At 41.7% G+C, this 12,558-nt stretch overlaps 1 pseudogene; it reads right to left on the bottom strand.

Annotated features, from left to right (window-relative positions):
• Positions 1-7,692: 7,692 nt before the first annotated feature.
• LOC120104329 lies at positions 7,693-11,189 on the bottom strand (annotated as a pseudogene).
• Between the last annotated feature and the right edge of the window lie 1,369 nt (positions 11,190-12,558).

The raw sequence follows: 12,558 nt of genomic DNA on the forward strand, positions 1-12,558 counted from the left end.
TAACCTTCGGTGACAACGCCAAAGGTCACATTATTGGAAAGGATAAAATTCGTATCACTTCATCTACATTCATAGATAATGTTTTGTTAGTTGATGGCCTAAAACATAACTTGCTAAGCATAAGTCAATTTTGTGATAAGAGTTTTGAAGTTTCTTTCAAGGCTTTAGCATGTATAATCACTAGTCCCAAAGATAATAGTATTGTGCTCATAGGACATAGACATGGGAACATTTACATAGTAGACCTTGATGATCTAGCAAAGAAAAATGGATTATGCCTAATTGTCAAAGAGGATAAGATAAACGAAACTAGTTGGCTATGGCACCGAAGACTAGGTCATGCTAGTATTGAATTAATTTCAAAATTAGTTAAAAAGGAGTTAGTGAAAGGTTTACCAAAATTAACCTATGAAAAGGATAAAATTTGTGGTGCATGTCAATTGGGTAAACAAACAAGATCATCTTTCAAATCTAAGAACATAGTCTCAACTACTAGGCCATTACAACTTATCCATATGGATTTATTTGGACCAACTAGAACTGTAAGTCTAGAAGGAAAAAAGTATGGACTAGTAATTGTAGATAATTTTTCAAGATATACATGGGTATCATTTCTTGCACACAAAAATGAAGCATTTTCAGCTTTTTTGAAATACTACAAAAGTGTTATAACTAAAACGAACACCACTCTAATTGCAATTCGTGGTGATCATGGAATTGAATTTGAAAATCAACACTGAAGAATTTTGTAATGAAAATGAAATATCTCATCAATTTTCAGCACCTAGAACGCCTCAACAAAATGGAGTTGTTGAGAGAAAAAATAGGACCTTGGTAGAAATGGCTCGCACTATGCTATGTGAGTCAAATCTTCAAAAGTACTTTTAGGCTGAAGCTGTAAACACCTCCTGCCATATTTTAAACCGTATCTTAATTCGCCTAATAATCAAGAAAACTCCCTATGAACTTTGAAAAAATAAGAAACCAATTGTTAAATATTTTCGAGTTTTTGGTTGTCAATGTTATATCTTAAATAATGGCAAGGAGAATTTAAGTAAATTTGATGCCAAGTCAGATGAAGGTATTTTCTTAGGATATTCTACATCTAGCAGGGCATACAGAGTCTTCAACAAAAGCACTATGATTGTTGAAGAATCAATAAATATTATATTTGATGAAACTAACGGTGAGTCTTCTAGGAAGAAAAATATTTTTGATGAAGATACAGGAACATTCGAGCTTGAGAAGCTAAATATTAATGATACACAGAATCATGAGCGAGAGGATACATCAAAGCAAGGTGAGGAAGAAAAGAAAGATGACCATAGTTCACCACAACATCAGGATCTACCTAAAGAATGGAGGTATGCACATGGTCACCCCAAAGACTTAATAATGGGTGATCCATCACAAGGGGTAAGAACTCGATCTTATCTAAGGAATATTAATAACTACCTTGCTTTTGTATCTCAAATAGAGCCTAAAACTTATGAAGAAGCCGAACATGAGGTAAATTGGATCAATGCCAAGCAAGATGAATTGAATCAATTTAAAAGAAATGATGTATGGACATTAATTGAAAGACCTAGAAACAAATCTATTATTGGAACCAAATGAATATTTAGAAACAAACTTGATGAAAATGGAATAGTAACTAGGAACAAGGCTAGGCCAGTAGCTAAGGGTTATAATCAGAAAGAAGGGATTGATTTTGAGGAAACCTTTGCCCCAATTGCTAGATTAGAAGCCATTAGATTACTACTTGTATTTGCTTGTTATATGGATTTTAAATTATATCAAATGGATGTAAAGAGTGTCTTTCTAAATGGTTACATAACAGAAGAAGTATATGTAGAACAACCTCCTGGATTTGAAGATCATGAATTTTCCGATCATGTATTTAAATTGCATAAGGCACTATATGGTTTGAAACAAGCTCCTAGAGCTTGGTATGATAGACTTAGTAAATTCTTGCTAGATAATGAGTTCAATAGAAAAAATATAGATAAAATACTATTTATTAAGAGAAAAGATAAAAATCTCCATATAGTGCAAATATATGTAGATGACATAATATTTAGTGCTACCAACAATTCTCTGTGCAAAGAGTTTGCTGAGTTAATGCAGGGTGAGTTCGAGATGAGCATGATAGGAGAACTCAATTTCTTCCTCGGACTCCAAATCAAGCAAACCAAGGAGGGGATCTTCGTTCACCCAACAAAATACACAAAGGAAATCCCCAAGAAATTTAGGAAAGAAGATTCCAAATGGAAACTCCGATGAACCCTACTAGTAAGTTGGATAAAGATGAAAAAGGTAAAAGCGTAGACACTAAACTTTATAGAGGTATGATTGGTTCTTTGCTTTACCTTACTGCTAGTAGGCCTGATATTATGTTTAGTGTTGGAATGTGTGCTAGATATCAATCTAATCCTAAAGAATCACATTTATCTCCAGTTAAAAGAATTCTTAGATATTTAAGGAGTACATCTAGTATAGGACTATGGTACTCTAGAGACTCTTGTTTTGAACTTAATGCATATTCAGATGCTGATTTTGCTGGATGCAAACTAGATAGAAAAAGCACTAGTGGGACATGTCAATTTTTAGGTGCCAACTTAATCTCATGGTTTAGCAAAAAGCAAAATTCAGTTGCACTATCTACGGCTGAGGCTGAATACATTGCAGCAGGAAGCTGTTGTGCACAGATATTATGGCTTAAGCAACAATTAGAGGACTATGAAATTAAGCTTGACAAGATTTCCATAAAATGTGATAACACTAGTGCAATTAATTTGACTAAGAATCCAGTTCAACACTCTAAGGCAAAGCACATTGAAATTAGGTATCACTTTATTAGAGATCATGTGCAAAATGGGAACATTAGCATTGAACATGTGTGCACGGAAAGGCAATTAGCTGACATATTTACAAAACCTCTTAGTGAAAATAGATTTTGCATGCTTAGGAGAAAATTAGGAATATGTGACCCCTTTGCTTAGAAAAGGACAATTGACTCATAATACGCTCCTCTCATGTCATAAATCCTATGAAACATTGATCAAATTATTGATCTATAGTTTCCTCACATGAATATCAATGTCCTATAATAGTTTGATAATGATCAGAGAACAAAAAGATCAAAAAAAATTAATATCTTTTTGGAGGCCTGAACTGGGGCCGACCCGAGGCTGAAGCGGGGTCGACCCCCCCTTGAGTCGACCCAAGCAAAAGCTGGGGTCGACCCGACAGCAGGACCCCTATTTTAAAAGGGGATATGAGAGCTCATTTAGGGCAATTCCACTGTTGCAAAAACCCTAAAAACCCTATTTTCTCCTCTCTACTCCCCTCCATTCACTTCCAAACAGTGGTAGATCTCTCTCCCAAGCCGTTAGATCAAGTTGTAAGGAAGGGTTAGGCCAAAATGAGACCCAAACAAGCCATGGCCAAGAGATCTAGCAAAGTGACACGCCGATCTACAGTGGAAGAGCAAAGCTAGTAGACCATCCACAGTACCTCCACGAGCCGAGCCACGAGTAGAGCCTCCCCAACCACCTTCCCCCTCTGTTTTGCTTGCTAGATATGCGGGAAGACCGGTTACTACGGTAGGCGCCTAAACTTCAACTTTTTGGATCAAGAAGGGTTTAGGCTAAGTGGATGGATTAAGCATCAAGGATGGGAGTACCTCTGCTCCCTAGATCTACCGACCTACTCGGGCTCGATCCATGAGTTTTATGCTACCCTACGGGTTGGTAGTGGAGGGCTCGTGCCCGAGATTCGAGGAGTTGAGATTCATGTCACTAAGGACAGTCTAGGACAGTTGCTCCATCTTCCTTGTGAGGGTGCCATACCGGATAGACTAGAGGATAAGATCCGAGCTTTACAGTTGATCTTGGAGAGAGATGAGATCGACTATTCTGATGATTTGGTTGTCAGTGTCTTCTCAGCTGAGCTCAGACTGCTTCATAACTTCATCGGTCGGATACTGTTTCCGAAGAGTAGAAGATTCAACCATATATCCGAGAGGAATTTGGCCATTATGGAGTATGTTATTCAGGGCATTTTCCTGAATCTCCCAACTATGATGATCAGACAGATGCATGAGGCCGTGACTAGGGCGAGGGCCTCTCTACCCTATGGTATGGTACTCACTCTGATCTTCAGACAGACTTTAGTTGGTGAGATCTCCAGAGACCTACGGCACACCGACATCTACACTGCACGAACACTTATTCGTATGGGCTACGACAAGCTGAATGGCCACTGGGTGCGCACAGGTGCAGGGGCACAGGCACCAGAGCGTGATGTACCGGAGCCCGGAGATTCCATTCCTGAGCCCGAGATCCCTGCAGAGCATTCGACGTCGCATGCAGAGGCAGGACCATCATCCTCTACACCTACTGGATACACTGAGGAGTACTGGAGTAGGATGACAGAGATTGTAGCAACTCAGGTGATGGGCCTTTCCGACAAGATGATGAGTCGGTTGGATAGTATTACGGATGAGGTCAGAGGAGTATCTGCCCAGGTGATGAGTCTCACAGACCGGTTGACCACCTTAGAGAGAGATTATCATGGTCACCTTAGAGCTCGAGCAGCTGAGTTAGAGGTCTCGGCACAGAGCTAGCCAGTCCATAGGGCTCACAGACCATCACAATCACATCAGACCAGACCTCCACTCACCACTTACACCAGGAGATCTAGAGCTAGATCACAGTCTTTAGATGCTACTAGGCCTACAGATAGCACTACAGGAGCTCACTTAGACTAGTGCCTAGAGTCATTCTAGATCTCTATGTGTTTTTGTCTTTTGTTGATTGTATCTTTTACAGCATTTTGAATGTATGGAACATTGTAATTTTGATATCTATGAAATACAATGTCTTCCTTTGATTTATAATCTTTGTCATTGGCATGCAATTCTCCTTGATATTACATATTTTTTTTGATGATGACAAAAAGGGGGAGAAATATATAAGAAAAAGGGGAGAAAGATATAAGAAAAAAGGGAAAAACATATAAGAGAAAAATATAAGAAGAGAAATCAATATTTAAAGGGGAGAACATTGAATACATGCAAATCTGAATTTTCATTAATATATAAGCTTATGGAACATAACTAAAGAAAGTTTCGTAGCCTCGATACATAACTTGAAACTCTCAATTTGGCACAAATTCTTGAAAATTTTAACTCAATGAGACATACGAGAAAAGGGGAGTAAAGTTAAAACAGACTTGACATCAATCTGATGATGATAGGAGGAGCTATTGGTTCCTTGATACATACTCCAAAAAGAAGACTATTTTGAAAATCCTGAATCAAAAGCACCTTATGATGTTAAATTAAACTTTTCTTATGCGTGGCAAATCAAGAATATGTAATGTTTTGTAATCATCAAAAAGGGGGAGATTGAGAATCATAATGTTATTTTGAAGTTTACAAAACCAAGAAGGTCATAAGGAAGTACCAATGCAATTAACAAAGTTAATCAAGTAAGAGAGAAGTGATATACTTTCGATACATCAAACAAACTTGATACACTCATGGTACACTCATCTACAATGCTTAATAAGATCCTCAAGAACCCATTCAAAGATAATTATACTAAAAGAACTTGAGAGAAAATCTAATTTTTAGTTTGATCAAACTAAGAGTGAAGTTTCTCTTGATAAGGGGCATTTCTGTAATTCTATTAATTAAAGAAATGAAACTTGAATGTGCCATACTTCATCAATTTCATTGGAATATCTTTTTATTACTTCATTGTGCTAAACTAATCTTCAAGCGCAGAAAAATAGGGTTAGAGTCGACCCCAAGTAGTTTGGAGTCGACCTTGATACATTTTGCACGTCTTTGCATGATGTGGCACAACCTTGGAACACTTGGCATAGAATTGGAGTCGACCCCAGAAGTAATGGAGTCGACCCTGGCACTCCTTGGCACACTCTGGCACAAGATGACACAACTTGGTACTGACCTTGGGTCGACCCCAAGAAATCTTGAGCTGACCCCAGGTTGAGTCGACCCCAAGATATGATGAGCCAACCCCTGTGAAAAGAGTCAGAAAAGCAACTCTATGGAAACCCTGAGAGGGTCGACCCCAGATGACCTTGAGTCGACCCCACTGAATCTTGAGTCGACCCCAGGAAGACATGAGTCGACCCCAGCCTGAAGAATCAGAAAATCGGCTCTCTAGAATTCCTGAGAGGATCGACCCCAGAAAAGCTCGAGTCGACCCCACTGAAGCTCGAGTCGACCCCAAGAGAAGCTGAGTCGACCCCAGCCCAGAATGACGGAAAGATAACTCTCTGAAAATTCTAAGAGGGTCGACCATAGAAAAGTTTGAGTCGACCCCACTGCAGCCGGAGCCGACCCCAGGAATACATGAGTCGACCCCAGTCTGAGGAACAGAAACTTGAGTCGACCCCAGATTTGCTTGGGTCGACCCCAACACGACTGACAGCATAACGGCTAGTTATGCAGAAGTGCATTTTAAATCTCCAACGGCTAGAAACGGCTAGTTTCTCCATTCCAACAGCTAGAAAGTTACTATTAGAGGTTGGAAAAGTATTTAAGGGGTACAATTCATCAGTGGAAAGCATCTTTTGCAATTAAGAAGAGCATTCAAGTAAAAAACCCTAGCCTCAAAGTGTTTGATTAATTTTGCTTCATTCCAACAACAAAAGATAAGGTGGTTGAGCACATTCAAAGAGAAATCAAGAGCTCCACCAACCCTTGAAGAGTGAAGCAATCTCAGCGAAGAAAAGAAAAGCGCCTTCAAAGAGATAACATTTTTTCTTTTCTTCTCCTTTGTGCATATTTGATTTATATGCTCATTTAGGAGCTTTGTTTCTTGTATTCTTAATCCTATTGTAAGGTTTGTTGGTGAGCTTGTAAAACCAACGGAATAGATTTTTGGTGACCCCGAAAAACCAACATAGGTTTTTGGTGAACCCGAAACACAAATTGTAAAGATTTTTGGATTGTGAGCCCGAAAAACAATCCAACTGTAATCCGAGGGATTATAGTGAATTTCCAAGGAGACGCTTGAGGAGTGGACGTAGGTGCTGTGGGGTGCACCGAACCACTATACTTTTTGTGTGTTTGTATTGCCTTGTTTGTGTTTTCAGTTTCACATATACATTTGACACTAACTAAATTACACACACACATCCATTAAGAAGAGTTAAGATCGAAAGAATTTAGAAAACCCAATTCACCCCCTCCCTCTTGGGTTGTCACATTGGGCAACAATGCAGCTAACCGTTACCTTGCAATTAATGCACATCGTGCCAAATCAGGTAACAGATCGTTATGCTACTGTATATAAAAGGGTGGCTCGGGGTTCTTAGGTAAGCTCATTCGGGAGCTCTACTCTACAAAAAAATTTTCTTCCATACTATTGCCCTACCATTTAGACTTAGACATTGGAGGGTCCCTCATCGAAAACTTTTCAGCAAGTGGACTTTTTGCAGATAATCCTCGAAGGCGACCAGATCTACCTCACCTTGGTCACCTCATTTAGTTCAGTTCTTACCGACCTCAGAGCAAGTTGAGTAGCACTCCGACCTCGGTTCAGAATTTAGCGGTAATAGATATGATAGGATATGTGCAAAAAAAAGAGAAAATAGCTCAATATAATTTTTTCTGGTACGCACATTAGAGATTTTTTATTCAACTACTCCACATGACTAATAATTATCCTATGAAAGAAAACCATAGCCCAATTCTATTTATTAAATATCATTGAAAAAATCATAATTAAAATATTAATTTTAAAAGAGAGAGAGAAAGAGAAAGATAGGGAGAGAGAGAGGAATGAGAGATTTCTTTACCATGAGGAGGGCCTTGACATGAGTCATGGGGAAAGGCGTCTTGCTATCACCGCCTTCCTTCTCCATCCTCAGCATATACTCCAAGAAATCCTTTGTCCCTCCCTCCCGACCTTCCTCCTCCGGTTTATTATCGGCTCGAAGATCCAGTCGAACCGCTCCAGCAGCACCCCCATCTGCCTCTCCGCCCCCTGCAAATCGAACCGGGCCAGAACCAAAAAAAAATCCGACACGTTAGGTCTGCCCAGCTGTAACAACCCAAGACCTCACCCAAAATGGCTAGCCGGAAGGTATTATTTGGTTTTCTTGATCGTGTATAAGTACCCAAGATCTACCCAGCGAATAACCGATGTGGGACTAAACACACGCCCGCACGGATCCTCACATACTTCCCCAGTTCAAGCCCTAACGTCCTCGTCAGGCTAAGGGTTCAAATCTATTCAAATCTAATCACAAACACCACAATTGGCCCGTGGTCATCCCCAATGAATTCGTGCTGCAGTGTCTCCTATTCCACATAGATTATGGGCCGGGTCCGCTCTGATACCATTTGTAATATCCCAGGATCGCACCTAAAATGGCTAGTCGGAAGGTATTATTTGGGTTTCTTGATCCTTTATAAGTACCCAAGATCTACCCAGCGAATTACCGATGTGGAACTAAACACACGCCTGCACGGGTCCTCACATATGATTAGATTTGAACTCTTAACCTGACGAGGATGTCAGGGCTTGAACGAGGAGAGTATGTGAGCACCCGTGCGGGCGTCTGTTTAGTCCCACATCGGTTATTCGCTGGGTAGATCTTGGGTAATTATACAGGATCAAGGAATCCAAATAATACCTTCCGGCTAGCCATTTTGGGTGAGGTCCTAGGTTGTTACAGTACAGCGGAAGCGGGTGGGCCCATAACCCATAGGTCCCAGGATCGAAACCTGGCTCTGATACCATTTGTAACAACCCAAGACCTCACCCAAAATGGCTAGCCAAAAGGTATTATTTGGGTTCCTGGATCCTGTATAAGTACCCAAGATCTACCCAGCGAATAACCGATGTGGGATTAAACACACGTCCGCATGGATCCTCACACCAGCAGCTCCGTTATCTCCGCCACCAGCCTCCGGAGCTCCTTCCCCACCCAACTCCTCTCCTCCCCTTCCACCGTCCCTCCCCACAGCATGTTGGTGATCACGTTCATCACCGTCAGAAACATCTGAGCTCCGACGTCGATCGGAGTCCCAGCGTGGGAGTGCAGGTGATGGATGGTCGACCGGACCTCCTGTCTCTAGAGGCCGTAGTGTTGCCCAAGGTGACAAGCCAAGAGGGGGGGTGAATTGGGTTGTCTAAAAATTATGTTCCCTAATTTTTACTTTGAATAGAGTGCAGCGGAATAATAAGATGTTATTTACTTAAGCTCTAGGCAATTACAAGTAAAGCAGTGGAAAATTAAGCTAGAGCAATTACACTATGGCTTTAGGGTGCAATTGATCTAAAATTAACTTATAGTTGTATGATCAATTTTAATCTATGTTTATGGTAAGAATGGAGTGGAAGCTAAGCAAATCACTTATAACTCTATAGAAAACAAAGCTAGAGATATTACACAATCAAGCATGAATGTAAGGCATGAAATAGAAGAGATAAGACATCACAAACACAAAGATGTATAGTGGTTCGGTGCACCCCAGCACCTACATCCACTCCCCAAGACCTCTTGGGAATTTCACTATAATCTCTTAGATTACAGTCGGTTGTTTTACAAGCTCACAACCCAACTTGTTGTTTTATGAGATCACAACGAACTCGGTCGGTTTTCACAGGCTCACCGACTCGAACCAACCGATTGTTTTCACGGGCTCACAATCCAACCCGGTTGGTTTTCCCCAAAGGCTCACCAACCACAACCTTACAACGTTGGTTTTTTCTTTTGGCTCACCAACAAACCTTAACCCCTTGATTCAATCCCTTGATTGAATCAAGTTACAAGATATTAGAATAAAGGTTTAAAACAAATCAAAGCTTCTTAAACAAGCAAATATAACAATATAAACAATGGAACCCGCAAGAACCCTTTTAGCCGTTGGAAGCGTGGGAGATGATGGTTCTTCCGATGTGGATCGCGTTGGCTTGGATGTGAGCTTTGAATGCCGAATGGGAGTGAGTAGTTGAGCACGAAATCAGTTGGGAAGGCTTGAATGCACTTGATTTCTCCTCTTGAAAGCTCTAACCCCCTTGAACCTCTTTTTCTTTCTTCTCTCTTGAGTGATCTTGTGTTGGGTTGGTAAGAGGTTGTTTAGAAGCACCTAAGAGGTCCCTTTTATAGCCCAAAAAGCAAATATAGCCGTTAGACACAAAAAAGAGACGTTTGAAATTCAAATCAAACCTGAAAAAGTTGTCAGTCGCGTCCCAGGCGCTCCGGGGACGTCTCCGCGCTTTACGGGGACGTCTCCGCGCTTCGGGGACGTCTCCGCGCTTTACGGGGACGTCTCCGCTTGTTTGCGCTTTTTGCATGGGGACGACTCCGCTGCTTCGGGGACGACTCCGCCGTTATATCTCCGAAAAACAAGTCTTCTGGAATTCTCTGAGAGAGTCGACTCCGCTTTTTCAGGGGACGTCTCCGCTGGTCTGCTTTTTACTTGCGGGGACGACTCCGCAGGTGCCGGGGACGTCTCGGCTTGTGCTAGTTCTTCCTGTTTGTGCCAGAGACGTCTCTGAAACTATCAGGAGACGTCTCGGCTATCCCTGAACTTTTTCTTTAGCTCAAAATATTCTTCAATAAATTCATAAAAATTATGGGAACTTGCCTAGACATTTCTTAGCAATATTCTTAATAAAACACATGAATTCCTCAATTAAATAGATAAGATATAATGGAATTTTACTCTAGTGTTTTGCATTCAACAAAACCCATTAGGGGGTCAACACGTAGACGGCATCGAGGCTGGCGGGGCCGAGCATCTCGCGGACGCAGACGCGGCGGAGCATGCGCCAGGTGGGGCCGTTGGGGTTCCATATGATGTCGGCGCCGCTGTAGGCTATGACGCGGGCGGCGGAGGGGACGTCGCGGTTGGCAAAGATGGGGTCGTGGTCCTCGAGCACCTCGCGGGCGAGGGCCTGGGAGGAGACCACGATGCCCAGCTTGGTGCCCAGCCAGATGCTGAAGAGTGGGCCGTGGGTGGCGGCGAGGCGGGCGAAGTAGGTGTGGAGCTCCGGGTCGAGAAAGGGGAGGCTGCCTACGAGGGGGAGCCCGGGTGGGCCTGGAGGGGGTTTGGAGGAGGAGCGGTGCCACCGCCGGAGGACGGCGACATAGAGGAGCACCGCCAGGAGGGCGGCGGCCAGGGAGGTGGAGAAGTCCATCATCAGTTTGGACGGTGCGTTGCAGTACTTTGGAACCCTTCTAATGTATGATAAACAAATGATCAGAATTCCTGTAATTTTCTTTGTCGTTTATAGGATTGGAGGATGTGATCGCAGAGACATGATGTGTTTGTTCGTGGTTGGGCTGCGGGATACTTGGCTGATCTTATGGCCGACCGGCATTCTCCTTGTCCGGACTTATCCTTTGATTATTTATTTATTTTTTTATTTTGTTGTTTACGGTGAAAAGTATAACAAAAAGTTACATATGACTGATCTAAGTTGGATAACCTTCTATAAGTTAGACTAGCACATGATACGAGACATTTGAATGGTAAAGTTGTAATATCTATCGAAAAGAATCATTTGGTAGTTACAATACATATGTTGGGGCTAATTTTATTTTAAGTTTTGTTAGTTAATTGAAAATAAAAAACAATAATCAAGTAGTTAGGTTAGAGTGCATTCAAGTGCATTGGGTCCAAATGATAAAGACAAGATATGTTTTGACCAGAAAAACCCGTGCTCGAAATAATAAATTTTATCGAGTACGGGCTTTTGTCGGTAAAGAGGAATCAAATGATTCAAGTGGAGTTTTTTGTAACGTATCAATAAGATAGACCCATGCTGCGAGTTGTTTCATGCCATAAATAAACACGGACACTCAAAAAATCTGTTGGGCAGGCGGATTCACATCTCTTACAACCTACACAGTCCTCGGTTCTTGGTGCGGAAGCAATTTGCTTAGCTTTACATCCGTCCCAAGGTATCATTTCCAATACATCCAAAAAAAAAATTAAGGGTAGACCTTTCAAGTTGACACAGTTGATCATAATCTATAGTGTATAAATGTTTAGAAATAAAAAATTAATTCATTTTTTAGATTTTTAAGTCCATGTAATTGATGAAAATGAACAATTTAATCATATGATGCTATGTTGTCATTTGTTTCACAGAGAAGCAATGAGAAGGGTCGAATAGCCAAAGCAGCGAATACCCACTAGGAATGGTGGAGCGAGGGGGATGCCGAAGCCAAAGATGAAAGATTTCATCGGAGCATCACCTGGGAGCTAGCTTGAACACTCGAGCACTCGGACCAAGGAGCAAGCGCAGCGAGGGGTGGAGGCTGAAGGTTGGGGACACCCTTATATAGAGGTGCAGGCATCCCCAATCAAAGTGTCGATTTGCCTACCGCAACAGATCGCACCATGTGCCAGCTCGACGTATGGCACGGGCGATCCGCCGGATCGCTGCTTTGATGATGCCTCAAGGGAAACACTACAATGATGATGTTGGGACAATCCAGATGCGGCAACGCTTTGAGAAGATAGATCGGTACATTTATTGCCCACGATGAAAGTCTCATCCT

Source organism: Phoenix dactylifera, chromosome 17 (genome assembly GCF_009389715.1).
Source record: "Phoenix dactylifera cultivar Barhee BC4 chromosome 17, palm_55x_up_171113_PBpolish2nd_filt_p, whole genome shotgun sequence".
In the NCBI taxonomy this organism is placed as follows: domain Eukaryota; kingdom Viridiplantae; phylum Streptophyta; class Magnoliopsida; order Arecales; family Arecaceae; genus Phoenix; species Phoenix dactylifera.